The sequence below is a fragment of the Hoplias malabaricus genome, chromosome 6 (genome assembly GCF_029633855.1).
Source record: "Hoplias malabaricus isolate fHopMal1 chromosome 6, fHopMal1.hap1, whole genome shotgun sequence".
In the NCBI taxonomy this organism is placed as follows: Eukaryota; Metazoa; Chordata; class Actinopteri; order Characiformes; family Erythrinidae; genus Hoplias; species Hoplias malabaricus.
Window position 1 is genome coordinate 6,445,318 of NC_089805.1, and position 18,908 is coordinate 6,464,225.

Below are 18,908 nucleotides of genomic sequence, written 5' to 3' on the forward strand. Positions count from 1 at the left end.
ATGTTCAAGCGTTTAAACATTTGGACAGTCAGAGTCTAGTGTTTTGACGTCACTGATTAATGAATGAATGAAAATTATATATATATATATATTATATGTGTCATTGTAAATAAAAACAATAGAATAACATTTTATTTTAATATGTTTTGTAATAATATATTTAGCAACAAATAATAGCTCTTTTCTGTGTTTCTGTAGCAATAACATTCACATGTTCTATGTTATAAAATGGTGTGTACCTTCTTTTCACTCAGAACTGGTAGAGCACTGACATGTACCTATTGGTGCAGGGGTGATTTTAAAGCAATGTGTCAAACTGTTAATTAATGATTCACAAAAAATAAAGAAATACAAATTAAAAACCAAAACACAGAATATCTATACATTTATTAAGTATTTACAACTATTTAAACCCAAAATGACTCAAATTGGCACATGTGGCATCACTGGGATTTGATCTCAATTCCTGATGATCTTTATTTAAGGTGCTGAGAGAGGAACTGTCTAAGAGAGCTGTCTCTGAGTGAATCCTCTGAGTAAATGAATTGTTTGACAAGTAACTTCTGCTTCTCTGATAACAAATTAGACTCTTGGGCGTGAGTGGCATCATTGTTTTTGAGGATTCTTTGAGTGATTCTGTCTAACCTCCAACCATTTATATACACACCACACTTCCATAACATTGATATCACATGCCTGATTTTGCTTAGGTCCCTCGTGTCACCAACACAGCTCTGACTTATCCAGACCTCTAATGTTGTTGTCCTGTGGTGTCTGGCACCAAGATGATAACAGCAGGTCCTTTAAGTCCTGAGGTAGGGCTTTCATGGGTTAGACATGAAAACACAAGCAGTGTGATGCTCTGTGAAGTGCGGGGAGTGTAGAACACCCAGTGGAAACCCACACAAACACCGGGATAACACATTACATTCCTTACAGACAGTGATCCGATGTAGGGCTTGAATCCACAACCCCAGGATTCGGGAGGGGTGTGACTGTGCCCCTGTTGCGCCATCCACTGACATTCATTCATTCATTCATTCAATATCTGTAACCGCTTATCCAATTCAGGGTCGCGGTGGGTCCAGAGCCTACCTGGAATCATTGGGCCCAAGGCGGGAATACACCCTGGGAGCGTTTTTTTTGGACCGTGGGAGGAAACCGGAGCACCCGGAGGAAACCCACGCGGACACGGGGAGAACACACCAACTCCTCACAGACAATCACCCTGAGCGAGAATCGAACCCACAACCTCCAAGCCCTTGGAGCTGTGTGACTGCGACACTACCTTCGAGAAACATAATAAATTAAAATATTTATTTTTAAAAATACAGCTATATTTTTTCTAAATAAATGAGTGTAGATTTACAAAGCTACAAACATGAACTCTAGGAAAATATTTCGAAATGGAAATTGATGGCAGTCAAAATACTTTATTAGGTGCAACCAAACTCTACATTATCCCCAATGAATTAGTTTTTAGAGGATAGATAGATAGATAGATAGATAGATAGATAGATAGATAGATAGATAGATACATACATACATACATACATACATACATATATGTAAACAGAGAAAGAGAAAGAGAGAGAGAGAGAGAAATCACTACTTTTTAAAAGTGAAAACGTAATGACTTTCCCTTTTTACACGTAGTTTGGGGCTTCACATCTCGCAGTAGAAAAGCAGCCTGCAGATCAGATCTCAATCATTGTTCAGATCTTCCTCACTGTCCTCACCGTCTCCTAAAAAGACCACTCTCCTACCGCTTCACTCTCTGAACCAGTGGGTGCCTCAACTCTCCAAACGAAGCCCTCCCGCGCTCTCCTCTTCTCCTCTTCGGTGCACGAGCACAATGTCGCTCCAGATTCTAGGTTTGATCAGCGCTCTTCTCTGCACTGCGCATGTCTGCTCCATGCCAACAGGTTGCCGGCTTCAGCGGAGGCTCGTCACCAGGAGTGCGGGTGGGAAGTTGTTCGCTCTGAGTTTCTGAGGATTCTGCAGTACATTCTGGCGCACAACTCAAACAATTTCTGGCCAAAGAGAGTCTAACCCACAGGAGGAAGGCAGTTCTCACTTTATTTATTTATTTATTTATTTATTTATTTATTTATTTATTTGTTTGTTTGTTTATTGTTTATACATGTCTTTATTTGTATATGTATGTTTGTAAGATAAAGTCCAATAAAAATTCACAATGCATTTTTGTGCTGATGGTGTTTTTTATGGTTATTTACTGTTAAATAAAGTAGAAATCAAGCCAAATGTAACAAAAGATATTTGTTTTTTTAAATAAAAACACATGTTATTGCATAAAAGAATGCAATTCACAGTTTTACCTCAACGTAGAATGTTATTTATCTGTTATTTTCCATAAATTGTAATAAGGGAGAAGTAATTCAGATTAATATCTCAATAATTTATTTAATAAAATAGACTTTCAAATGAGAAGAACTTTTTTTTACTAGCTCCTCTATAATGCCAATAAACTAAATCTCCCCCTCTGCTGTTAAAATGAAGGCTTTTTTAATAACTGTAATCTGTAAGTGCAGTTTCATTTTTACCTAAGTATCGTTTGGTCTCATCCAGGTTTCCCTGAGGCACATTGCATCAAATTTAGAATCCGTTTTAATTTAATGCTGGCTTTAGATGTAAGCGTGCTCATGTTGAACTTTCGTAGCTTTAGATCAGAAATGAAAGCTGTAAAAGCTGGGAAAACTGTCTCATCCTCATTACGTTATCATAGGTCCAGTCAAAATGTCATAGAATGAATTGCTTATTTAGGACTCATTTTTGTCTTACACTCTAATAATAGTTTGTTAATGTCATTGTTGATCTATATGAAATTATCTAATGTGATTTTATGTAATACATCTGTGACGTGTTGATGGACAATGAAATGTAGTTTCTCCAGGACATGGTGCTCACATTAGTTCTATCTAAAAGCAGAGTTGTAGTTCACCATTTTTCAGCTCTGACTTTCTGCTCTCAGCAAAACAACCCCCTGTGGGAGGGGGACTGGGACTCCATTGGCTGAAGCATTGAATGATGGACAGGTAATTCTGACTGCTGATTGGCTACATAAAAGTGACGATCTTTGTTTAGGAGCTTTGGAAGATCTGTCCCGCTGACCTCAAATATACTGAAGAAAACGCGTCATGTATCGGTTCCAATACGGAGGAGTGGGGGGTAGGGTGTTGTGTGTGTGTGTGTGTGTGTGAGGGGGGGGGGTTAAAATAGGTCTAAAGACATCCATGCAGAACGCTGTTACATACCATAAACATAAAACAAACAAAACCCAAGTTCACAAAGTAAATACAGCGATGGATCACCTTAAAAGAGCTCCACAGTTCAAGAATCTTTCATTTTACAGTAGATTTGCAAGCATTTCTGCTGATTTCCAAGTCTTTTCTAGACTTTTATGGAATTTCCTAAAGGATTTGCATTGTGCGTAGACTGCAGAAAATCACAGCTTTCAGCAGTTTAGAAAATGGCAGCGATGGTTGAAAGGGGAAACCTCTGTAGTTAAAAAAAGTGAAGTAATTACCTCACTGTGATTTTACTTTCTATGCTTCATTTCTTACTGATTTTTATTTCCTTAAATGTGACTCTAAATTTACATTTCAGCTTATTTTATTCAACTTAGCCAAGTAAATGTCAGGAATTGCAAGGAGCATTAAGGTAGAATACGTGCACTTCAGAGTAAAGTGCAGATTAACAGGATAAAATAAAAAAGCAAGTAAAGATCATCATGAAACAGTAAACACCACCAGTAAACACTGAAAGACCAGTAAACCCACTGAGACAAGGCACAGAACTTTTGAATATTAGACTCCTGGGGAACACTAGGGAGAATATTTTAAGAGCAAGGGGGCGTGGTTACAATGATCACGTTGTAGCAAAGAGTAAACCTAAAGAGAGAACACGTGGAAAAAGAAAAGAAAAACGACAAGATAAGTAAACCAGATCTGTGGAGAACTCCTCACAGACAGTCACCCGGTGTTCTCCACGTGTCTGCGTGGGTTTCCTCCCACTGTCCAAAATCTCGCGTTAGTTTTAGTCATTTTTAGTGACACTTAACATTAAAGTTTTGCTGGTGTCTTCCTCTATGTCTAGGTCTGGTTTACTTGTCTTGTTGTTTTTCTTTTTTTTTCCCCACGTGTTCTCTCTTTAGGTTTACTCTTTGCTACAACGTGATCATTGTAGCCACGCCCCCTTACACGTTGGTGTTCATATATAGATGGATAGTGTCGTTACCACGACGTATTAATCTTATATCTAGTCTAACTATAATACTTGAAAGAATAAGTTCTAATAAAAATTTCTAGTTCTTAAAAAAATACTTGAAAGACGAAGACCACCTCTTGGAAGATCAGCAGATTCTTTATTTGGAGAGCAATCACAGAAAGCCTCCTGCAGAATCACTCACAATGACATACTGGAAACCAGACTTTACATACACTTTTTGGGGTGAGATCATCTCGCCCCTCCCATTTTTTAAATTAGGTTGCATTCCATAGGACCCCAATTAAATAGTACCCTTGTCTCCTTAAGGATGCAGTATATCATAGAAGTCCAACTAAGAAGGTATCCTTATCTTCTAAGGATGTCTTATATCACACCGTACCAGACAGTCCCATGCTACAACATTCTCCTTTTTTTCTACAGAGTTCAGGCCTGAGTTATGAACTCAAGTATCCCCTTGACCATTTTAATATTTATTCCATACCAACAAGGCGTCTTTTCCAGGGACTGGACTAGTGTCCTCTCAATGGCCAGCAGAGCTAGGCTGCTTAAACGGCCTTGGCCCATGTGAAGTGTGTCCGCCTGTGAGTGCTTTGTGACGGTGGAGGGACAGAAACTGAGATAGAAGTCAGAAAGAGTGATAGAAGTCAGTCTCCAAACACAAGCAGCTACAAAAAACCCACAAGAAATAGAAGCTCGATTTGTCGCTAGTCGTTTTTAACAAAGAAAATGCCGCTAAGAAGATTAAGAAAGTCTGGTTCAACTCAGAACAGAATGCTCCCTCGGATCTTTACACCAAAGGGTCGCTGATTTGCTCATTTCGCTGTCAATTAAAAAGGGATTCAGCCTCAGACAGATCATCCAATCATCATGCAGAAGCTGAGCGTCCGGGCCAGCCGAGGCCAGCCCACTGCCCCATTTATCCAATGACTCGTTTCGTTTCCCTGCCCTTCGCTGCTTCTCCATTGAACTCTGTGGACGCTCAGCGTCCTCACTGTTTAAATCACTGTGAATCTGCGCGAATGATTGAGAGGAAAGCCACGTCTTTACCAGTGATAAGAATTCTGAACTGATTCTGAACAAAAGTTGAGCGAGTTGTAGTGCATATTTATTCAGTGACATGTACACACAACAGTATATATTTGATCACTTAGTTTTTGACATTTTAGGGAAAGCTGAGCCTCCCTTGCAGTCTTAGAGCAATCTAAATAGATAGATAGATAGATAGATAGATAGATAGATAGATAGATAGATAGATAGATAGATAGATAGATAGATAGATAGATAGATAGATAGTCATGACCTAGTTGAAAAGTATGGGAACCGTCACCTGTTTGATCCCCTGGGGGCGAAGGGAGTGAAGAGTGGAGAGCAAGAGTCCTCCTTATCCCTAGCTGCCCCTAGTGCAATAGGGTGTGTATGTGTGTTTCGTTTGTACGCTATGCAGTGCCAATATAAGCGAGTATATAATGTTTCTGCAGAAAGACAAGGATACAGAGAGAGAGAGAGAGAGAGAGAGAGAGATAGTCTGAGGAAGAGAAAGCAAAAGATGAGGAAGCCAGTCATAAAACATTAAAATGAAAGATGAAGAAACATCCAGACTGACTCAGTTCAGGGCGAGGGTTTTTTCCACTTGTGGAAAGTATTTGACGTTATATTACAGAAGCATGTTGATATTGATGCCCAAAAAATTAATAGTAGCTGTATGGCTTTCTTATTGCATACACTCGTAATTTTTTTCTCTCATTCATTATGACGTCACCGTTTTATTACAATTATTCCACTTACGTGAATGTGCGTTTGTACGGAAACTGACGATGTTAAAACAACAATATTAGTGTTAAATTAACTCTGAGAGCACTGCGAGGTGCTACATTTTAACACTCAGATTGTTAATTTGACGATTTTACACTGGTGAATATGTGTTAGCAGTACTGTAGTTTACGAACCTTAAATAAATATACAGATTAAAATTGTAAAATTAAAATTCAAAGTGTCATTTATTTTCAGCGGAAGTCATTATTCTTTACTGTAAGAACTCATCAGAACTCAAAACATTTTAACGAAAGCTGTCTTTTATTGTGTCATGTAAAAAGTACACAAACAAGGTTCAATAAATAAATAAATAAATAAATAAATAAATAAATAGATCAATAAATATGAATAAAACAATAAACATTCATGTGAACTGTGGTGCTATAAGGAGTGTTGTTAGATGCTCTTCCTCCCGCTTTGGTCAGATATGTTTGGAGTTGTGCTCCAGAACGTACTGCAGAATCCTCCGAAGCTCAGAGCGAACAACTTCCCACCCGCACTCACTGTACTTCTGTTAAACACACATTTACAAAGAGAGAGAGAGGAATTCTATTAGTTAAATATCACAATATATGACATATTACAACATTGAAACAACAACTAAAAGGATCCTTGAATAACCGACATCACACAGGTGCATCATGGGAGACATAAAGTCTCAACGACCAAGAACCCGAACATGTTTTAGTTTTATTTTCCCGACTCTCTGACATTATCTTTACCATTAAACATTATTATAATTCTATGGATATTAATATTGACTCTGATCTTTTAGCAGCAGGTTCATTATTAATTATGAATTATTGCGGCGTTAATATTCACTCTCTGACCTTGTCTACCAGCAGTTGCTTGAGTTGTTGGAAATATTTAGTGAGCGCTACGTCTCTCGCGGGAAAGTCATCTTCACTCCCTTGTGTTTTGAGGCTCAAAATCTGAAAGAAAAAAAAAGAGAGAGAGAGAGTGAGCGCTGAGTGAGACACAGTTGCTGCAGACCCTCCATTCTTTCTCCAACCCCTCTTTCATTTTCTTACACATTTGTTCTCCTCGATCTGGCGGTCCACGAGGCTCTGGAGCTCGTGCATCTTTTGGAGGTCCCATGACTGTGGAAAGCTGTCGTTCTGCATGAGGGAGCCCACGCCCACGAGGGTCTTATACACGGCTTTGGAGACTCCCACATCCTGCAGAGAGAAGAGCACAGACGGCTTTTAACACGGAGCTGGAGAGGAGCAGAAGCGGCTCCGAGCAAAGAGCGACATCTGGAGCAGATGCAGAAGAAGAACTCACCTGACTGGAGCTCGCGCTCTGCAGAGCCTGCGTGGGCAGTCCGATCTCGGCTTTGTCTTCGAGACACCGCACGGGAAGGGGACCGGCCTGTCCAAAGAGAGCACAAAGAGCGCGTGAGTGGAGGAGAGTTTGGAGGATGAAGCTCGTGCCAGCGCTTCTTATTCTACACGTCTACTTACCATGGTCTCAATCAGGTCATGGGTCCTGGTGACGAGCCTCCGCTGAAGCCGGCAACCTGTTGGCATGGAGCAGACATGCGCAGTGCAGAGAAGAGCGCTGATCAAACCTAGAATCTGGAGCGACATTGTGCTCGTGCACCGAAGAGGAGAAGAGGAGAGCGCGGGAGGGTTTCGTTTGGAGAGTTGAGGCACCCACTGGTTCAGAGAGTGAAGCGGTAGGAGAGTGGTCTTTTTAGGAGACGGTGAGGACAGTGAGGAAGATCTGAACAATGATTGAGATCTGATCTGCAGGCTGCTTTATACTTGTGGAATCCACGTATTACAAGTGAAATCTGATTGAATTCTTTAATCCGTTTGTTTGACTAATCTTTCACTTTTCATTCGAACTTCCTCCCTCACATTTTCAGTACCTCACCTTTCCCCTGTCTTAGTACCACTCCCCCCTTCATCGGGGTAAGAATGTGATGATAATAAATGCAGTTTGAGCAGATAATAGTTTATAAATTTCCCAAAACAAATGTGATGAGAGTGCATCTGTCAGTGATTACTAGCCTAGGGACACCTACCTGTAGCCCACCTGTCTCGCTCTACTCGTTTCTTATCCCCCTTTTTCTCTGCTCTTCAATGGTCAGGACCCTCACAGGACCCCCCCCCCTCCCCAACACACACACACGGGGCAGGTATGATTTGGGTGGTGGATTCCCAGTAAACAAGGATCGTCCCTGGACGTTCAAAATAGGTCTAAAAGTAGTCTGTCCGTCAAGGACATATTTTAAACGTCAATGGACGTCCAAAATCCATCTTAATAAGTTAGTTAAGTGGTGACCAATCGATAACGTCTGTGGACGTCCAAAACGCGTTTTATACAAGTCATTTATTTCGGGACCAATTAATAACGTAAATGGACGTCCAAAATACGTCTAATAGTCGTCTTTTCAATGTCTGTGTTTGGACGTCTTTTCAGCTTTCATTTTCAACCTTAAGAGAACGTTGATTAGACGGCAGTCTTTACGTTATTTCAACGTTGAATCAACGGCTAATTGTTTACTGGGTTATCCTCAGCGCTGCAGTGACACTGGTGATAGGAGTGGATCAGACACAGCATGTGCTCGTGTTTTCAGTCACTGTGTCGGCTCACTGTCCACTCTGTTTGACACACCTGCCTCATTGGTCCACCTCAAAGAGGTAAAGTCTCGTCTGTTGCTGCACACTTCTTGTCTTTCATCAGTGGACGGTTGGTTCTCTAAATGGACGGTGTAGATTTTTTACCAAAATAAATTTGGAAGGATGTTTTTTAACTGAACTACAGTTCATTGTTGTAATTTGGTAAATCGATAGTTAATAAATAAATTAATTAATGAAATATTCGTAGATGATAAAAATACATTTGTAGTGCCGTAGTATTCACCGTGTCATGTCATTGAATAAAATACTTAAAATACTTAAAATAGACAGTATTTTTTTAGTTTCATAAAAACTTTAATTGAAATTACGATTTTAAAAAACTGTATTTTTGTTTTTATAAATGAAAAAATATTTTTATAACACAGTGTTTTATACAAGTTCACTCTGTGGATTTAATGCCAGCCTTGATTTGAATATTACACGAAGACAGAGAAATTACAGCACTTTGAGAGTGTAGCTCTCTCTTTATCACGTGATAATTACCATCATATAATCCGTAAGGTATTTACCTCTGTCATCTATCGGTATATTCATGCAGAATGACACAATGATATCTGAATTAAATTTATTGACATGAATTATATTGAGTTTAAAAATAAATAAATAAAATAATCTGCTGCTCCTTTAGCTGTAGAAGCTTATCATTTAAAGATGCAAAGTAATCATGTTTTATATAATACTTTATTAAAGCGATGAGGTTCGTAAGTGACGGTGATTTTCTCCGCTCCAAAAAGTCATTCTGTTGGCCTTGGTTTTTGTAGAGTTTTTATTTTCATGTGGTGTTTTATTGAGTTGGCAACATAAATAATATAAGTGTTGTTTCAACGCAATAACCATTTTCATGACCCAACGTGGTTTATTTTATTGGTGTGTTTAGGTTTGACACGTTTTTCTGTTTTGTTGATGGCCTGTGTTTGGTGGATATTAGCAGAATTAGCCGGCTAGCTTTGTTTAACTCTGTAAGAGAGTGTTACAACCGCCAAGAACACTTTTATGACCCTCAGGTTGTTTTTTTTTTTTATTTAATTATTTATGGACGTTCAAAATAGGTCTAAAAGTAGTCTGTCCGTCAAGGACATATTTTAAACGTCAATGGACGTCCAAAATCCATCTTAATAAGTTAGTTATCAAGTGGTGACCAATCGATAACGTCAGTGGACGTCCAAAACGCGTTTTATACAAGTCATTTACTTCGGGACCAATTAATAACGTCAATGGACGTCCAAAATACGTCTTAGTCGTCTTTTCAATGTCTGTGTTTGGACGTCTTTTCAACTTTCATTTTCAACATTAAGAGAACGTTGATTAGACGGCAGTCATTACGTTATTTCGACGTTGAATCAACGGTTAATTGTTTACTGGGTTGAGTCTTAAGGCACAACACGTTAAACAGAGGGAGAGGGAAACAGAGGAGAGAAAAGTTAAGTTTCTATTACTGTTTTTATGAATGTGCTCATGTTCTTGCATCATCGTTTAACTTGTTTCACAATCAATTCACTGAAATGGAGCCTTATACTGTGAGATTTATACAGTAAACATAACACATTTTTTTACTGTTTGAAGTATGTGAAAGGTGTGAGATATGATCACAGTGCAGAATAAAAGTAATCATACGGTTGAAGATCTTTTGATGGTGACATTTATTAAGTTCATGTAATAAAAATGCTTTTTACTGTCTGTCAGAGTAACTCACTGTACTCAGAACACATAGTTGGATTACTGTAGTTTTACCAGAAGTTGACACAACTCAAAAAGACTGTCGCAAAACGTAGCGTTGATTTTTTTACGTTGACACAACGCTCTGAACAACAAATTCACCGTACTCAAAATACTTTGTTTGATCAATGTAATTTTACCTGAAGTTGACACAACTCAAAAAGATTGTCGCACAACATTGCGTTGATTTTTTACGTTGACACAATGTTTTATTTTTTAGAGTGTACTGATGTTGATCCGTAGAAATAAACTGATAAATTGAAGCGCAAAAATGAACAAATCTCTCATTCATCATTTATTTTCTGCCTTTATTTTAATGAAATGCACAGCGTACAGAACGAATTTGTATCAAAAGTACAAATAAATAAATTAATAAATAAATAAATAAATAAATAAATAAATAAGTAAGTTAATTATTTCTAGTTGGTTGTCTTCTGTAGAAACTGGTGAAACTTGCTGAGTCCGTGGTGAACTTCATCCCTCACCTTCTCCCATGCGCACTCACTGAAGCCCTTTAATCACACAAACGTTCACGGTCAATATTCGGCACGTGGAGCAACGTTTACATTCACTTCCGTTGATTTCTTTCATCTCACCTTCTTTTTCAGTGTCTCCTCCAGCTTTTCAAAGTAGGACTTCAGTTCAGCGACACTGCCCTCTCCTCTCTGAGACACAGCCTCTCCAGCCTTCACACACACACACACACACACACACACACACACACACATACACTTAGCCCTCATTCATTCATTCATTTTATCACGTCAACATTCCGTTTCTATAGCAACAGAAAATGACCCCATCGCCCACTGTTTCTTACACATTTCTGCAGATGAGGGACTTGTCTGGAAGAGATGATGTTCTTGAAGAGTTCCAGATGTTCTCGGTTCCACGTGACAGATGTTTGTTGGTTCTTGAAGATTCTATCCACACCGCTCAGAGTTTCAAGAGCGAGCACCACCACATCTTCATTCTGTACAACACACACACACACACACACACACACACACACACACACACACACACACACACACACTATTTTCAGAAGAGCTTCTTCTTTACATTTCCACTGGAGTCTTATCCAGAGAGTAAGGAGATTGCAGGGTCAGGTCTAATCTAATCCTGTCCGATCTGAGAACTTGACCCTGTGTTCTGCAACCCCGTCACACACACACACACACACACACACACACACTCCCCCACCCCCGCCAAACACTACGCTACTGCAGCACCCCCCAACACACACACACACACACACACACACACACACATTCTTCTGTTTGTGTTGTGTCTACCTGTGCGTTTACGAACACTTCATCCGGGAACGTGCGCCCTCCCTCCTCCAAACACTTCTGCGGCATCAGATTTCCCTGAGAACGAGAATAAACAGAGCCACTCAGTGGGTTGTGTCCAGACGTGCAGGACATGTCCCGCTGTCCAGATGCTGCCCATTTCTCACCATCTTCTCCAGCAGCGCGATGCTCTCCTCGTTCAGAACTCTCAGTCTGAAGTGCGTCCAGGGGCACGGGACCACCGCAGCATCCAGCACGTGCAGCAGCACAAGCACGAGACTCAGCAGTTTGAGTGCGGCCATCGCTCGAGTTGTAGATTGTCGAGGGTTCTGAAGAATCAGCTCGTGACATGCACCTCCAGCAGCGAATGAAGAGTGGCACCGGTCCGACTCTTTTTATCATTAGTTGTGGTTTGTGGCTTGTGCCACATTCATTTTCCATTGTGGTTCGCTTCAAGGGCACCGTCTATGTCATCGCCCAAAGACCCCTAACAGCACCTGTGTTTTTAAGAGTTTGAGTCTCTCGCCTTAGAACCGAGTGGAGTCTGATGAGCTTTATTGTGTTTGCTGGGTTTCTGCTGGACATCTCCTCCTCAGTGAGACTCTTTAATTTACTCTCTCTCTCTCTCTCTCTCTCTCTCTCTCTCTCTCTCTCTCTCTCTCTCTCTCTCTCTCTATCCCCCTCTCTCTCTCTCTATCTATCTATCTATCTATCTATCTATCTATCTATCTATCTCTCTCTCTCTCTCTCTCTATCTATCTCTCTCTATCTCTCTCTCTCTCTCTGTCTATCTATCTCTCTCTATCTCTCTCTCTCTCTCTGTCTCTCTCTCTCTCTCTCTCTCTCTCTCTATCTATCTCTCTCTATCTCTCTCTCTCTATCTATCTCTCTCTATCTCTCTCTCTCTCTCTGTCTCTCTCTCTCTCTCTCTCTCTCTCTCTATCTATCTCTCTCTCTCTCTCTCTCTCTATCTATCTCTCTCTATCTCTCTCTCTCTCTCTGTCTCTCTCTCTCTCTCTCTCTCTCTCTCTCTCTCTCTCTCTCACACACACACACACACACACACACCGTTAATTCAATTTTATTAGTTAATTTAATCCCCAACACAGAATGATATTTTAGAATAGACATTTTTATTCTGCAGTGAGCTATTTTGACTGTGTATGGCGTCATCACCGTGCAGCACTTTCCCTTTCTCTAAAATTTCTTAGGTTGGGGAGTCCCACTGTGCAAAATGATGAAATGACTTAACGTCACTATTGTGTATCACACTATAGTTTCCTTTTCTACTATCACCACCACCATTATTTCCTGCAGTCACCGCAACCATCAAAGGAGCTGCATGCGCTGTCAAAAGGGAATCTGCACACGCAGCCTCGATCATCTACAAACAAACAAACAAACAAACAAACAAACAAATATAATTTTAAAAATTCATAATGTGATGCTATCGAGTAGCTGCACAGCATCTAATGTGACCATGTCCAAAGTCAGACGTCGGCTAGAGCGGTATAAAGCTCCCAGCATTGGGATGTGGAACACTGGAAAGTTCTCTTTGGGATGGATATGGAGCAAGTGTGAAGCTGAAGGCGGGAACACACCGGACGGACACTTCTGACCACCAACGTGTGTTTTTGGACTGTGGGAGGAAACCGGAGCACCCGGAGGAAACCCACGCAGACACGGGGAGAACACACCACACTCCTCAAAGACAGTCACCCGGAGGAAACCCACGCAGACACAGAGAGAACACACCACACTCCTCAAAGACAGTCACCCGGAGGAAACCCACGCAGACACAGAGAGAACACACCACACTCCTCAAAGACAGTCACCCGGAGGAAACCCACGCAGACACAGGGAGAACACACCAACTCCTCACAGACAAATGAGTGACGTGCGTGGAAAAACTGACTAGAGTTTCGGATTCATTAACGTAAAAGACCAATAGGATCATCTCTCTCTCACACACACACTTAGCGTACAAAATGTTGGAACTAGCTCAAGGTTAGGACTGCATGTCCAAGCCAGAAATAAGGGTAAAGCATTTGAAGACGTAGATGAAGCTGTACTGGAGTAAACGTGTGTTTCAAGTACATTAATGGTGTAATTAATAAGTGATTTAAACAGGCGTATTTCTTATTTTAAATGATTAGAATTTTGTAGATTGTTATGAAGCAAAAATAGATTACATCATCATATAAATTATATCACTGGTATGACTTTCCCTCACTGGTAGTGGTATTTCCCAATTGTTTCAATGGAAACCAAAAGCCACGTGCCTCCCAATGAAACCCCTTGCCACAATTCTACTGAATATTCAAATGTTCAAGTGTTTAAACATTTGGACAGTCAGAGTCTAGTGTTTTGACGTCACTGATTAATGAATGAATGAAAATTATATATATATATATATACACTGTAAAAAATGTGACCCATTAGTTACTTAAAAAAATTATGGCAACAAAGTGACACGTAATATTAATGAGTAGATTCTAATTTTCCAACTTTTAAGTAACATTCATTGAATAAATTAACTAAATTTAAGCAAGAAGATTGTGTAAATGTTAATAAAATGCACAGTTAAAATGTGTTGGGTTTAGTAATAATATGCCTAAATATGAATTAATATAGCTCAAAAATATTGAGTAAATACAACTTAATTTCACAAGGAAAGGACTATTTATCTGAGAAAACTTAATTAATATTTACTAAATATCTTGCAAGTATTGATTTACATTTACTAAATATCTGGCAAAAATTGAGTAGCCTGTACTAGGTTACTGGAGAAAGCTTGTTTCTATTTACTAATTATAGTAACTTTACATCTATTCAATAATATCACGTGTCACTTTGTTGCCATAATTTTTTTATGTTAAATCTACTTAATTTGTCCTTTTTGTGCCATGTTCAAGTCAACAGGTCAATGTGCATAAAAATAATACCAGGTAAACATTTATTCAACTCTTGAAACATTTATTCACACAAAAATTGAAAATTGATACAACTACATCAAGGATCACAGGCAGAATATATTTTGGAATGTGATGCAAGGTCAAAACTTGTTGGTGCACTTAAATCTCAACAATGTTTTGAGACTGCACTCATCTTATACCAGATCAGTTTAATTAGGATTCAGCGTTCACCTGCAAATAGATGAATATTAGCTTTAACTTCATAAACAAGTGTAATGTTTTAGTGTTGGTCTTTTCTATTCATCTATTCGCAGGTGCATCCTGAGTCCTAATTAGATTGACTGGGTATAATTGTTAACAAAATATGATCTCTTGTATTTCAAATTCATTATGTACATGAAATATAAACAGACATAACCTTGCTGTACAGTCAAATCATTTAAACCAGACTGTAGACAGTGAGAAAACAGGTCATAAAATTGTATAGAAACGATTGGAATTGGAATTTTTCTTGCTTTTAATAAGTACAAATTATATTGTTTATAGTAGTGCCCTCAAGACACGCTCGAATTTAGTTTTACGATTCAGATTCACAGCAAAAAAAGTAAACTACGAGCCATATCAGCTACAGCCTGTTTTCGAACGCTACAAAAACCCGAAACACAAATTAGTGCAAATAAACAGTGAATATAACACCGTTTCTGACACAGAAATAACACAGCAGTAAAAATTCAGAGTGATCTGAATGGTCTACTTTAACAGAAACCATCGGGTATATGGCGCGAAAAGAGAAAATGAGATTGGGAAATAGATTAAAAAAAAAAAACTTAGCAGAAAACCAAAGAGATTAAAAATAAAAACAAATAGGTGTTCCTACACAATATTATGAAAACATGCATTCTGATATATTGAGTATGGAATGCTAACATAATACGTAAAATGTTAAATGTTTAGTAAACAGACGAATCATTGCCACTGATTTCGTGGTGTGCTGTAATTTGCTGAACTCTGTTCAAACGCAGCTCTGTGTATGAAGTGAGAGTGCGCTAGTGCTGTAATGACCGTTTGAAAGTATACTCTCACAGAGACTGAGCGTCCTGTCATGGCTTCATTACACCGTCAACAGACACATGAAACGACATGTAAACTACAGAAAGCACAACACCAGCTTCTTAAAACCGTAATTCAGGATTGTAATCACAAAAACACTTTGTTTTTCAATCAAACGTTGTTCCTCTCCATCAGCTAACTCTCCAGTCTGTGCTCGAAACCGGTCTTTACGAAGCACCGGTGTTTGTAAATAAACCGCCTCAGTTACCCGCTCGGTCTCTCTCTCCCTGCTCATAGCAGAGGCGTCTGGTGTTGTTTTAGACAGAGAAAAGAACTCCAAACGTTGAAAACAACGAACAGAAATGAGGTTTACTCTATTCCTGCTCCATGGTTTTGCGGTTTCGGATCTCTTAAGGTGGAAATGCCTCCAAACTCCGGAGACGGCTAACTGCATTAGCGACAGTGCTACAAACTAAACATCTCGAGTTACAAATGAGTGTCTCTGGTAAATCAATCAGTGAATTAAAAACTTACACACAAGTTAAACTTCGTCCACATACAAACAACTGTCGTTTCCCCCTCAAACACACCGATCCACCTTAAAAATGCGGAGCTTAGAACTGCGTGTCCCCACATTTAAGAGCGCCTCAAACAAAATACACAGATTGTTCTTTTGCTGTTAATAATTTAAAAGCTGTTCACTTTGGGAAGTCCGGGGACGTTCAGAACCCAACAATGCTGGTGTCCACGAGTTTCAAAATGCGTTGGGCGGAAGTGTATGATTAAAATTAAAGACCTCCCAATGAGTAAAATCTATTGCATTTTCTGGATCTTTGGTGTTACTCATAAAATATGAATAAATTCTATTCAACATATCCCAGCTAATTTTATTCAGCCAAAACTGTGTAAATTGCAATTAATACTTTGTTCAAATTTGTTGAATTTAGCTCAATTTTATTTCAAACTACATGAAGTCTCTTTATTAAGTGCAAGTTACTATTAGTTTTTAACTAAATATTAATTTACCCAGTCCCACTTTTTACAGTGTATATATATATATATATTATATGTGTCATTGTAAATAAAAACAATAGAATAACATTTTATTTTAATATGTTTTGTAATAATATATTTAGGGACCTGGAGGTTGTGGGTTCGATTCCCGCTCCGGGTGACTGTCTGTGAGGAGTTGGTGTGTTCTCCCCGTCTCCGCGTGGGTTTCCTCCGGGTGCTCCGGTTTCCTCCCACATTCCAAAAACACACGTTGCAGGTGGATTGGCGACTCGAAAGTGTCCGTCTGTGTTGCCCTGTGAAGGCCTGGCGTCCCCTCCAGGGTGTATTCCCGCCTTGCCCAATGATTCCAGGTAGGCTCTGGACCCCCGCGACCCTAAATTGGATAAGCGCTTACAGATAATGGATGGATGGATGGATGTTCTATGTTATAAAATGGTGTGTACCTTCTTTTCACTCAGAACTGGTAGAGCACTGACATGTACCTATTAGTGCAGGGGTGATTTTAAAGCAATGTGTCAAACTGTTAATTAATGATTCACAAAAAATAAAGAAATACAAATTAAAAACCAAAACACAGAATATCTTTACATTTATTAACCACGTTTATAAGAGTATTTACAACTATTTAAACCCAAAATGACTCAAATTGGCACATGTGGCATCACTGGGATTTGATCTCAATTCCTGATGATCTTTATTTAAGGTGCTGAGAGAGGAACTGTCTAAGAGAGCTGTCTCTGAGTGAATCCTCTGAGTAAATGAATTGTTTGACAAGTAACTTCTGCTTCTCTGATAACAAATTAGACTCTTGGGCGTGAGTGGCATCATTGTTTTTGAGGATTCTTTGAGTGATTCTGTCTAACCTCCAACCATTTATATACACACCACACTTCCATAACATTGATATCACATGCCTGATTTTGCTTAGGTCCCTCGTGTCACCAACACAGCTCTGACTCTTCCAGACCTCTAATGTTGTTGTCCTGTGGTGTCTGGCACCAAGATGATAACAGCAGGTCCTTTAAGTCCTGAGGTAGGGCTTTCATGGGTTAGACATGAAAACACAAGCAGTGTGACGCTCTGTGAAGTGCGGGGAATGTAGAACACCCAGTGGAAACCCACACAAACACCGGGAGAACACATTACATTCCTTACAGACAGTGATCCGATGTAGGGCTTGAATCCACAACCCCAGGATTCGGGAGGGGTGTGACTGTGCCCCTGTTGCGCCATCCATCCATTATCTGTAACCGCTTATCCAATTTTAGGGTCGCGGGGGGTCCAGAGCCTACCTGGAATCATCGGGCACAAGGTGGGAATACACCCTGGAGGGAGCGCCAGTCCTTCACAGGGCAACACAGACACACTTTTTTTTTTTGGACCGTGGGAGGAAACCGGAGCACCCGGAGGAAACCCACGCGGACACGGGGAGAACACACCAACCCCCTCACAGACAGTCACCTTGAGCGGGAAACAAACCCACAACCTCCAGGTCCCTGGAGCTGTGTGACTGCGACACCTACCTGCTGCGCCACCGTGCCGCCCATCCACTGACATAAGTATGTGAAATTCACGAACAGAACACACCAGAAGATCCGCCATTTTGACTGAACATTGCCACGCGATTGGTTCTATATTTACGACTTCAGACGTCACGCTGCACAAAATTATAACATTTAAGTTCAGTTAAATCTCTCATATAAAGCTGTTTCACGTAAAACCACAAACAGGACTCAGCTAAATCAAAACCTTAGTTTCACACACACACACACACACACACACACACACACACACACACACAGAAAGAAAATAATTAGTCAAATTGAGAGTAAATTTTCAAAAATATAAGTGAGCATCCCTATATTCCGTTAATTAGTTTGAACTTTGGGGTTTACAGTGTAAACACACATAGGTGGATTGACATTGTTGACGTGTCCATAGGTCTGAATGTGTGAGCGTGTGGTGCCCTCTAGCGGACTGGCGCCCGCTGCAGGTTTTTCTGCCTTGCACAGAGCACTTGGGCTCTTACATTAAACATGGTATCACATTAATGGTATCATGTGAAACTACATGTCATGGGTTCGTGCACCGATTCAGGGTTTAAACACTAATCACACTGTGGTCCTGATGTAGGAGAGAACTGAGTGATTCCTGAAATCTATACCACAGTATGACACACTGCATTCCACAGTTACACTGTTTCTGCTCCATTA